Genomic DNA, 13,357 nt, shown 5'->3' with positions numbered 1-13,357 from the left:
ATGAACATGTGTTTATCATCAGGTGTAGTTGTCATTTAAGTATTATCATGAATAAGTTATAGCAGAACTTAAATGTGATGGACTAGTAAGCATAGTCTACATGGATTTTACCAAGACATTTCGGCCTGCTCTACACAGGTGGCTGATGAGAATACTGGAAAGTCTGTGGGGCAGAACCAAAACAAAGAAACTAGATTTTTGAAAAGCTGAAGAAGGGGACACAGAATGTTTTTGTGAAACTGGCATTACCAGAAATAAGTTAAGAGACAGGTTCAGTACTACAGAGGTCAGTCTTGGGTCCTATATTATTCAGTTTGTTTCTTTCAGAAATATCTTAGTGAAAAGAGAACAGTGTCAACTACTCTTGATGACAAAAAGTTAGGCACAGTAAGAGGTGAAGGGAGAAAGAATCTATGAAAATATGTGGAGATGCTGACCACATGGGCCAAAAAGTGCTTGTTGAGGTTAACTGCAGACAAATGCCAAAATCTGCACTTGGACTACAACAATACCATTGTGAGGTAACAACTAGTAGAGTTTACTATTGATGATGGAGCAGGAGAAGAATTTAGGAATGTTGAACATACCTTGGTTGGAACAGTGGGAGAAGAATGAGAAGCCATTAACAGCAGCATGCAGAATACTGGTGTTTATCCTGCTGGGATAGCCTCTGTTAACAAAGAGGTATTACTTCTACTTGAAAACATGTAGGTTCATCAAGCTCTTTTTAAATAATTCTGTATTGGTAAATGAGGATGCCAAATTATTTTTTTTTATGGAAGGTAAATTTGTTATTTTTTTCATTTAGATTGGTAGTGTTCATTTTGTTTTTCCAAAATATTTTTTATTAATATTTTAAAAGAAAAAAGCAAAGATTACAAAAAAGGTGAACTTTAAAACATAATATCATACAGGTGTATGATGAATCATCATTTTAAACAACAATAAAATATAGAATAAAATTGTAACTATTTACAGTATATACAAAAGCCTGAGACCAACAAGATAGTAATTGAAACACAGCAATCATAACAACAGTCCAAATAATTAATTAGATGAAGATGACAAGCAAATAAGGGCCAGCCCCTTCATCCAAGGATTACTCCTTAGTTTGCTTGGTTAAATTCTTATTTCTTTTACTTTAATTTCTTTAATTGCAACTTATTTTAAAAGACTAAGAAATCTTCAAATTTCATTTCCAATGAAGATTTCCATTTTCTTGTAATGATTTTTCTGGCTGCAGCAAGTATTGTCCAGGTTAAACAAGAAAGGTCTGTCTTTTGTTTTTCTATTCATAGAACATTATAGAGGACCATTTATTTTCTTAAAATAAATGAGTCATTCCACAATGCTTTAAAAATTCTTGTATTTTTACACAAAAATTCTGAACCATGTGGCAATCAAAAAACATACGTGACCAATTTGCTTCAATTTGTTTATTACATCTCCAACTGGCAGCAAGGTAGTGGTAATTTTGATTATAGTCCTTTTTTGACCATTTATTGGCTGAGCTATTTTCTTTTAGCAACTCAGATTTTTCCTGTTTATATGTTAGTTTCATTTGTAAGTATGATTTTAATTTGTGTTTATTACAGAAGATTACGGAAAATACAGAAAATATAAAACTTTTTTTTATAAAGTGATTTCCCTTCTTACATGCTTGTGTGACTCTAGGTTATAAGTAAGGATGGCATGTAAGCCCAACAAATCTGTCCCCCAGCATGGGGGAACTGATTTGCATATTTTTTTGCAATTTGGCATTTCAGTGTTTTCATTTTAAGTGCAATTTAGACCAGTGGTTACAGAATAAGAAGTTTACACCGGGCCTGAGCCTCAGTGTTCTCTTCGGATACAAAACGTCATTAATCTTTCAGTCAAACTTAGCTAGGCTTAGAAAGGCATCCCCTGGGTAATTAGCTTAGTAACAATCTATGAATCTATGATTAGAGTGTTTTCTTCCTTGGAAGTTTATTTTAAGTGATGTAAATCCCTTTTGCTATACTAGGCTGTGGTCAGGCCAAGCCTTCATTGTGAAGTTCTTTAGATTATGAAATGAAAGGGCCATCACACTGATGAAAAAATCATCCTGAAGAAAGCCACATAAACAGCTAATGGAATTAATTTTAGGGAAATTATATGACAGAGCCTAAAACAGCTGTAGTTTTTTTCACTGGATACTAAAAGGAGAGGCATAGAAGATATAACATGACAACACAAGATCAATAGCTTGGAGATGTCAAAGGGCCTTTCTGAACAGAAAGGATGGCTGAGAAAGCACTTTGAAAGCAAAGGTCTAAGCAGCAAATTGTAAATGCATGCTCAAACAGGGGGCTGTGGACATTTGGGATGCACTACCAGAATGAGTGATGGAAAGAAGAGAGTCATTCAAGAAGGCTTTGGAAAGATGGAAACGGTTTAGGGAAAGGGAGGTACTAAGGTGAAGTACAATGTTAAAAACACTTAAAAAGCAAATTAGATAAGTTTATTGACTCCTGCCAACAATAAAATATAATGCATTTTTTTGTGGTTCGTAAAACAGTAATACAGAGGTAGCTGAACTGAAATCTTATAGTTTAATTTGACTAAGCTGAGCTGATCAAAATGTTTTCAAAATTTTGTTTCCATCAGTTTGGTGAAAGAGTTATGGAGTATTAGGAATCATCTCTCAACTGATAAAGATGTTTTATTTTTTTATTTTTTATACTTGTTTTTCAGTAAATATTAATTATTTCTCCAATACTACTGTTATATTGTAAAAATACACAAAACTTAGCTTTTTGGATCGTATTAAGTGATTTTGCTTTCTTGATATTTCTACTACAGTCTGTTTAGGATTTAAAAAATGCATTTCGCTCAAAAACTGTGAGTCTTCACTTGCTCTGATTTATGACAAAAAATAATGAAAACCAGAAAGAAGAAAACCTGGAAATTTCAACCACAGAAGAAATTCTCATTTGCGTCTGAAAAAGGGTCAATATGAATTACATTATTCTGGTTCCAATGTATGGAAGAGTAACCCTAGTACCTCATGACTCTTATCACTATCCTGAGAGTGAATGGGGAGAGTTACTCTGAGTACAATGACCAACTCTGGACCATAGGCAAGTATGAAAGGTGGAGACATATGAAAATGTGTCGGTGTCATTCTCTTTTTACCTGAGACTCTAGTATTGTCTTACGACTATTTTGAAGACTGCCCATAATTTGTTACTTCTTGATCAGATTCAAAGAATGGTTGTGTGCAATTAACCATTAACTGTTTGAACTAAAATTTAAACAAACTCAGGGTGACTAATGTCTAAGAGTTTAAAAAAGATGGTGTAGTATAGTGTATCCACCAATTCTACTATAGAGCACTGTCAAGCAATTGAAATATTGAAAAATAAGGTCAAAACACAGAATGGTAGAAAAATTAACTTTAAGCATTTTTTTCCGGGGAAAATATGTATATGTGTGTGTGTGTGTGTGTGTGTGTGTGTGTGTGTGTGTGTGTGTGTGTGTGTGTGTGTATATATATATATATATATATATATATATATATATATATATATATATATATATATATATTCATAGGTTATAGGTTCATAGGTTCATAGGTAGGTACTAGGCTATTGGCCCAAAGGCCTATACAAGCCTAGCCAAAAAGGTACCCTGGCTTTTGCCACCCAAGAGAATTATTTTCCTGTGCCTCTGTTGAGCAGAGCCACAGAGGTGATCCCTGGGGTGAATTTCCTATTTCCCATCCAATCATCAAGATTTTTCTTGAAGAGTGCTAATGAGAAGCTTTGTTTGATATAGATAGGTAGTTTGTTCCAGAGTATGGGAAGTCTCTGGAACAGGAATCTATCCATCCAGCATGTTCTGTTTATTGTGGTGACAAGGTTTAGGTCCCTAGAGCATGTAGCTCAGAGGGATTGGGATTTCTTTAAGTGAAGCATGTCCAGCAGCTCTGGGTTTGACATAGCTTTGTATGTTAGGCAGAGATCACCTCTGAGTAGGCAATATGCGATGGAGTAAAGCTGGAGTTCTTTGAAATGGTCTACGTAGGGCATCAGTTTGAGGCCAGTAATCCTCTTTGTGAGGTATTTCTTCTGCCTTTCTAGTTGTTGTAGATGTCTTGTGAGGTATATACCAAAAGGGGTGTTGTACTCTATAATGGATCTAATGAGTGATGAGAAGAGGGGAACAAAGACCTAATTTTTCATGGATGAGAAACCTTTTGTGATGAGGTGTGCCACGTAGAAGGATTTCCTGACTACTGTGGTGATGTGATTATCAAAGAAGAGACTACTGTCCACCTGTGTCCCAAGGTCTCTTATCACACTTTCGGTGTTAAGAAGACTACCACCTATGTCGTAGCTCATGGGTACAGAGTTTTTACCAAAGGGGATGACAATGCACTTTTTGGCATTGATCTTGAGGCCATGGCTTTAAGACCAGGTATCTGTCTCAGTGAGGCCGTTTTGTAGGAAGTTCACATTGTTAGGAGTTTCAGTTATGGCTCCTAGTTTGCAGTCATCTGTGAACTTCCTTAGCCAAAGACCTTCTGTGTTAACCTGTACTTCAGAAAAGTAGATACCAAACAGGAGAGGACCCAGGACTGAACCCTGTGGTACTCCACTTGTCACTGCTCTGAAGTCAGAATTGGAGTCTGCTACTTTCACAGTGTGGGTTCTGCCAGTGAGCCAGTTGGCAACCCATCTTGTGACATAGGGATTTATACCTAGTTTTGTGAGTTTATCTATAATTTCAGAGTGGGGGATGGTGTCAAAAGCCTTGGTGAGATCTAGATAGGCTGTGTGAACAACCTTATCCTCATCTACACCTTTGTTGACTGCTTCAAAGAAGTGAATCTGGTTTAGGAGACATGATCTGCCTTTTACAAACCTGAACTGGGTGGGGTCCAGAGATTGTATATTACCAATGTCTGTGTTTATAAGTTCCATGATGATGCATTCCATGGCCTTGCTCTACATATATATATATATATACATATATATATATATATATATAGTTTTATATATATATATATATATATATATATATATATATATATATAGTTTTATATATATATATATAAACTCCATGGTCAGACAAACTCAAATAAAGGAAAATAATTCCTAAACGAAATGATACACTTAGAAATCCCAACAGCAGTGATTTTGTATGGTAAATAGTGATTGACATTGAGTTTTTTTTCCTTTGAGCAATTGATATTTGAGGGATTTCTCCTCAACCCCTTGGTGGGGAGTTGCATCTACCTGTTCTGCCAGTAATCTTGATCTCATTAGAGACGTGATTGTATTAGAAAGCTAGCTGTGTATATGCTTGCTGGGGGAGGGGGGTGTAGTGAGGCAAAGAAATGGCCAAAAGCTGTGATACTCTTTCTGGTGGGAAGGGTTGGTGCTTTTGAAGCTGTTGTGGAGCTTAAGGTAAAATCATAATTTCTCTTTGCACTAATGTGATATTTGCAGTGAAGTATATGTATAAAAAAATACACATAATCCAATCTGATGTTAACACATTAAAGTTTGACATTAAGAAGACTATAGAAAGCAAAATAATGTAATAGCACTGGAAAAGCCATCCACACTTTTAAGGAATGGTTAGGAAGTAGCTAATATTAATGAAGGAAAATGACTAAAAAATTAATATGTTTTCTAGCTATGTTTTCATAGTGTTTTTTTTCTTTATGGCATTAATCTAACATATTCCTATTTAAGTACACTAAACTTTGTTCTTTCTGATAGCATTTTTAGACTGTATTACCTAATGCCCGTTGTAGGAGGAATATCAGTCTGTTTTTGCTTGAAGAGGTCACCGCTAATTTTTCTAGATTATAATTAGTCTGACCTTTGAAAGATGCCACTGTTTACTTTATCTGAATGTTGAATTTACATAAATAACTAATTCTACATTAACTAATGCAATAGTATCACTTTCATCTTTATGTAATCTTTTCTGTTGTAGTACTGGTTGTAGTACCGGTACCATAGTTTTTAATTATTTAATATGAAACATAATAGTATTAGTAATTCTTCTAGTTATAGCACACAGGTATTGTTTTAGATAATCTATGAAAATAGGGAAATATATTTGAGATATCCTGTCTAACTACAGACCTGGTTAGCACCCTCTCCACAGAGCTGTTAAGCAAATTTAAATTAATACTGCCTTAACTATAAACAGCTTAAAGAAAGTATAAACCTGCAAGTATCTTGGTTTTATATAAATTTCCTATAAATTGGTGATTATCATCAGGTTAACTCTGTTTTACTGATAAAAAGTGTACAGCACAAGTTTCCATGTGTAAAATAGAGGCCTGAAGGCTTCAGCACCTCTACAGCAGACAGTGACCACGAGAGAGACAAGAAATCAAAACCGGTGTTAAAATGCCTAAGGAAGCTGAAAGTATGGAAACTCAAACTTCTAAAACCAAGCATTCAGCAATAGCTTCTCCAGAAAAAGAAGTTACCCCCAAAAGACAAAAAACATCAAAAGCACAAGAAGAGATTAAAGACCCCTCCAGACCAAAAGCTGAATATTCATTCACCATGAATGATCTGAAGAGCACCCTTCTTCCTTTAAAATCTGCTGTCCAAGGATTCTCAGCGCAGCTCAATACGTTTGGTGGCACCCTGAAACAAATTGCTGAAAGAACAGACTATAGAAGAAAGAACCAAATGTAATGAAACGGCCATTGACCAGCTAAAAACAGATGTGAAAGCCAAAGACAAGGCACTGTCTGACATTCATTCAAAATTATTAGACCTAGAAGCAAGGAGCAGAAGGAATAGTCTCATCATCAGAGGTGTGCTGGAAAAATATGATCACAATCAACATATTCCCACAATAAAACACATTTTCAACACATTACTGCTTACAAGAGAGCCTGCTTCTGACTGTATAATCGAAAGAGCACAGCAAGCCCTATATAAAAATCAAAGCAACACAAGCCCACGGTCAATTTATGTAACGCTCCTAAATCACCAAGATGTGCAAGATATTCTATCCTCTTACAAAAAACACAAGCACTTCATGTGGAATACACATCATATCTCTATTTCCCAAGAACTTCCCATGGAAATCAAAGAAAACTGCCGGAAACTGTCCCCGTAGACCTTATCAAATGAAAAATAAAATTCCAAATGAGATTTCCAAATACCCTCACCTTCTTTCACAATGAAATTAAATACAGCATGGCTTCACCCAAGGAAGCCAACCTGATATTCCAGAAATGCTTCGGAAAAGTACCCGAAGTCTAAGAAGCAGCAAGTCGTCAGTATTCTTCTAGTTTTCGTCTACAACACTGTGATTTTCTTGTCCAGTCCCAGCCTTCTGAATCTAAGCACTAGTTTAACACCTCTTACAATGCGTAATAAGTTTGAGTAAATAAAAAAGTTATGCGACCATTTATAGCCACCAGGTACTTTCAACTCGAAGTTAAGTTGCCTGTTGGACCCTTATAGTTGAAAACTGACAACCCTATTATGATAAAACCCCACAGGAATCACTGACCCTTTCCTGCAACTTTTGCAGTCCTAGCTTGAATCGTGGGGCTGCCTATACGAACGATGTAAAAATATCTTCCTCACTGCACACTCTACAAAGATCGCCGATACAGAGAAATTGTCAACCAAGGTATTGCAGTTCCAGCTTTACACTACTAAAGGCTGAATTAAGGTGAGAAACTCTGCTGGGGGCTTTGAGCACTCTGTCTCCTTTGCTTAAGTCAGGGTAATGCTGCATTTACATTGCACCGGAGATGTTTTGGTACCGTAAGGAAAGGCTTGCTGTTCAGCAAGCAGTCATTCAAACCCCACATCCTCAAATGAGACAAGCTACAAAAAAAAAAAAAAAAAAATCTAACCTAATTACAGCCTAACTAGTCAAAAGCTAAGTAAGAGAGGAAAGGAGGTCCCTAATGTGTTCTTTAAGATGTGGTAACCTCTGTCTTGCTTAAGCGAAGACACAGCGAAGATTTATAGCTCCACCGATTATTCTTTAAATGAGTCCAGGAGTTTTATGAATGCCTCTCATTCAGCGCCTACCTCTCTTCATATTTGAAGAATCCAATACACATTTTTTGAAGCATTCAGGATAAGAATTAGGTAACAGCATCTTACCTAAAAGCACAGTAGGGTAAGAGGTCATGCCTCACTTGTGACCCGAACTTCGTTTTTTTGCCCAATGGAGGCTAAGCAAGAATTTTCATGAACTGGTCAATTTTTTATAAGGCAGTTGCAGAGAGGTGTGTGCAGATCAAAGTATAGTTAGTGCTCTTCCCTAATCCAGGAGTCAATTAGCAGAAGGTATGTATATGGCAAACACAATGGTAGTAGGGAAGTGCGCTTCATGCCCTAATCCAGGAGTCATATAGCAGAACGTACGTATATGGCAAATACAATGGTAGTAGGGAAGTGCGCTTCATGCCCTAATCCAGGAGTCAATTAGCAGAAGGTATGTATATGGCAAACACAATGGTAGTAGGGAAGTGTGCTTCATGCCCTAATCCAGGAGTCAGTTAGCAGAAGGTATGTATATGGCAAACACAATGGTAGTAGGGAAGTGCGCTTCATGCCCTAATCCAGGAGTCAATTAGCAGAAGGTATGTATATGGCAAACACAATGGTAGTAGGGAAGTGCGCTTCATGCCCTAATCCAGGAGTCATATAGCAGAAGGTACGTATATGGCAAATACAATGGTAGTAGGGAAGTGCGCTTCATGCCCTAATCCAGGAGTCATATAGCAGAAGGTATGTATATGGCAAACACAATGGTAGTAGGGAAGTGCACTTCATGCCCTAATCCAGGAGTCATATAGCAGAAGGTATGTATATGGCAAACACAATGGTAGTAGGGAAGTGCGCTTCATGCCCTAATCCAGGAGTCAATTAGCAGAAGGTATGTGTATGGCAAACACAATGGTAGTAGGGAAGTGCACTTCATGCCCTAATCCAGGAGTCATATAGCAGAAGGTATGTATATGGCAAACACAATGGTAGTAGGGAAGTGCGCTTCATGCCCTAATCCAGGAGTCATATAGCAGAAGGTATGTATATGGCAAACACAATGGTAGTAGGGAAGTGCGCTTCATGCCCTAATCCCGGAGTCATATAGCAGAAGGTATGTATATGGCAAACACAATGGTAGTAGGGAAGTGCGCTTCATGCCCTAATCCAGGAGTCATATAGCAGAAGGTATGTATATGGCAAACACAATGGTAGTAGGGAAGTGCGCTTCATGCCCTAATCCAGGAGTCATATAGCAGAAGGTATGTGTATGGCAAACACAATGGTAGTAGGGAAGTGCACTTCATGCCCTAATCCAGGAGTCATATAGCAGAAGGTATGTGTATGGCAAACACAATGGTAGTAGGGAAGTGCACTTCATGCCCTAATCCCGGAGTCATATAGCAGAAGGTATGTATATGGCAAACACAATGGTAGTAGGGAAGTGCGCTTCATGCCCTAATCCCGGAGTCATATAGCAGAAGGTATGTATATGGCAAACACAATGGTAGTAGGGAAGTGCGCTTCATGCCCCAATCCAGGAGTCAATTAGCAGAAGGTATGTATATGGCAAACACAATGGTAGTAGGGAAGTGCGCTTCATGCCCTAATCCAGGAGTCATATAGCAGAAGGTACGTATATGGCAAACACAATGGTAGTAGGGAAGTGCGCTTCATGCCCTAATCCAGGAGTCAGTTAGCAGAAGGTATGTATATGGCAAACACAATGGTAGTAGGGAAGTGCGCTTCATGCCCCAATCCAGGAGTCAATTAGCAGAAGGTATGTATATGGCAAACACAATGGTAGTAGGGAAGTGCGCTTCATGCCCTAATCCAGGAGTCATATAGCAGAAGGTATGTATATGGCAAACACAATGGTAGTAGGGAAGTGCGCTTCATGCCCTAATCCCGGAGTCATATAGCAGAAAGTATGTATATGGCAAACACAATGGTAGTAGGGAAGTGCGCTTCAGTGCTACAATAATTTGCTCTAATGACTGGTATGCTTCATTTCCACTCCACACTCAATTTGCTTGTTGGGAACCGTTTACTTATCGAGTTCTGGTCCTCTAAGGAACAGCTCTTCTGTATAGCTTGTGCTGCAGATCTTGTAACCTCACCCAGATTTTTAAACTGGGGGCATAAATGGATCAGAAGCAAGGTGAAGAGGATTTGTTTAAATAGGTCTTTTCTAGTCATTGCTACACGAGAATCATCATTTATAAACTTGATGGCCGGATCAAAACATATATATTAAACCTGACATCAAGGGTTATTATTAAAAGCTCTAGCTTTATCCCACCTTTCTCCTTGTCGATAATGTCTTCCTTTTCCATTGTTTCTCCTTCTTCTTCCTGCTTTCTTTCTGTCTCCATTTATTGTAAGTATGTTTTTTTTTTTTTTACATAATTTGTCAGGATAGCATATTTCACGAAGGGGTTTACTTAAAGATAATGTAATCATTGTTACAATGGCAGTTTTGTTTTTTAAGCCTCTTCCTTAATAAACTGTATATTAGAGTATGCTTAGCACTTCCTACTCCTCATTTGGCTTATGCCTTCCATTTGAGGCTACGGTTTTGTGCTATGGACTTGGTATAGAATGACTGAAGATATATACATTAACAAGAATTAATAGCTGGTGCTGGGTTCGAAATCTTAACAACCATGATCAAGCATATTTTAATAGGCAATGTTAGTGATTAGAAATGCATAATAGTTACAAGGAATAGTTGGCATGTTGTATTTATGCGCTGTTGTTTTGTCTAATCTGGTATAGCACTGTCCCTTAAGGTGCGCAGTAATGGTAACTAAATTTTGTTCTAATTTTTCTCCATTTGACATCATCTGCAATGGGTTTTGTGTTTGGATATAGCTGCTCTGTTTGTTATTAATATTGGACTATAATCCTGTTGATTTCTATAATGTATAAAATACCAAACAACTATACCTATAATGGCATATGGTAATGTTATAACCTCATTTACTGGCAACTCCGCTAATCAAGAGCTTGGTGGATTCTTTTAGTAGGGTACCTGATGTCGATGTTTGGAATTAATTCAATGTTGTACATAATATGTGAATTATTTTATTTTTGTGTTAACTAATCATAATATTGTTGCAAACATATGCTTACTTTTTCATGTATTCTTTCTCTCTCAGTTGTAGGGGTTTTGTGGGTAGGCACAGGGGTACGTTTGAGAGAGACCAGTGCTGCATTTTCAGTTGTCATTTTATGGGTACTTAAATGGCGAGATAGTTTTAAGCCTCTCAGTAATCCTCTGCTTCTTTTTGACACTTCAACTTCACAGCCTAATCAAACTGAGGTTTATACTAAACATAGATAAGGTGTGGAAAATATCCTCATGGAATGTTAGCGGTATACAAGACAAAAATAAAAAAAAAATCTACTAATGCACCTCCTCTTAAAAGCAGATTCAGATATCTGTCTCATTCAAGAATTTCACATGATTGATGAGGACTGGGGTAACAAAAAGAGTAGGAAATGGGTTAAGGACATCATTCATGCAGGAAATAGCTCCAATTCTAAAGGAGTAGCTATTATCGTGAAAAACTCTTTTACATCCACTATTATTGATAAAGCATCAGGCCAAGAGGGTAGATGGTGCTATTTCACTTATTTAACCCCACTACTTCCCAAACCTATATTAGTCATAAACATTTATGGACCTTGCTCTAGTCAACACAACTTCATTGTGAAAATCTACAATATCTTACTCAAATTCCCTAATTACTATTATATTTTGGGGGGCGATTGGAATGCTGTAATTGACCCTAACCTTAACCGCTCTAGCCATTCTAAGTCAGACAACACAGAAGCCTCACTTGCTTTGATGGAGTTAATATCAGACCTTGCGCTGCTTGACCCTGTTTCCTTTGGAGAGAACACTTGTATTAACAATGACTATACACACTTCTCTAGCTGCTACAACTCATGGTCATGTATAGACTTCTTTCTGATCTCCGATATACTAACTAATTGGAAAATAAAATATCTTACTGAACCAAGGTTTTTCTCAGATCATTCAAAGATCACTGTAATTCTAAATTTTGCACCCAGCCCCCCTACACTTCACAAGGTCACGAATTGGTCTGTTAACAACAATTTGCTGCACATTTCATCAGTTACTGACAAAATTGTACTAGTTTTAACTGAGTTCAATTCTGATTCTCGAAATGCTGATATTCCCTATGACATCCAATGGGCTGTATGCAAAATGGTGATTAAAGGTATATTTATTCAAAAATCAACTTACTTAAAAAAAAGTAAGGAAAGAAAAGGAAAGGAAAAGAAAGCCATTTGATATCTGACATTAGAGATCTAGATGACAGGCTTCATGTTAATTTCTCCCCAGCTTGGAAAAATTATATGATAGACAAGCAAAAGGAATTATTCAAGTTACATCACTCCAACTACTCCCTGCAAGAACTAAGATTTATAACAAAATACTCCAAATGGATACAAACCCCCTACAAAATATTAGCCAGGCTAATTGAAAACAAACAGAGATCACCCAAGATTAACCTTATCAATTACCAAGACACACTCTTTAAATCTGACTCACAAATTATCCATCTTTTTCACCAACTACATTCAGATTTGTACGTAAGGAACAACCAACAAATCCCTATCCCTGAGATAAAAGACTATCTCAACATCACTTTCCCAAAACTCGATGAAGATCAGAAAAAGCTCCTACTTGCCCTTTTAGTCTACAAGAATTCCTCAATACCATTGACAAACGTAAGAGAGGGAAAGCCCTAGGTCCAGACAGTTTCTCCCCAAATTTCTATAAAACCTTCAAAGTCACTTTAGCCCCTATATTATTTAATTTGTTCAATTGTATCTCCCTCAATGATATCTCGGACCTTTATCCTAACCATTCAAAGACCATACTTCTCCCTAAAAACAACTTAGACAATTCAAATGTAAATAACTACTGACCAATCTCATTAATGAATGTCAACATTAAAATTTTATCCTCCTTGCTAGCCGAAAGAATTAAAAAAGTAATCACATCCTTGGTCTCTAAAGAGCAAACAGGTTTCATGTCCCAAAGACATACATGGGACAATACTCTGACACTAGAATCTATGATCGGCCTTACTAAAAATGATAAAAACCCAAGATACGCAATGTTACTAGACGCATCCAAGGCATTTGACAGGGTCGCTTGGAGTTTTCTGTTCATTGTATTATCTTATTTTGACATTCCCTCTAGTTTCATCAATATGATCAAAAGTTTATACAACAGTTCCTATACACATTTATACATAAAAAAGAATCCATCAGAGCCAATAAAAATCTCAAATGGTACCAGACAA

Source organism: Protopterus annectens, chromosome 12.part0 (assembly GCF_019279795.1).
Source record: "Protopterus annectens isolate FY-2018-M chromosome 12.part0, PAN1.0, whole genome shotgun sequence".
In the NCBI taxonomy this organism is placed as follows: Eukaryota; Metazoa; Chordata; order Ceratodontiformes; family Protopteridae; genus Protopterus; species Protopterus annectens.
The sequence above is the reverse complement of the archived record's forward strand: the minus strand, read 5'-3'. Positions refer to the sequence as shown.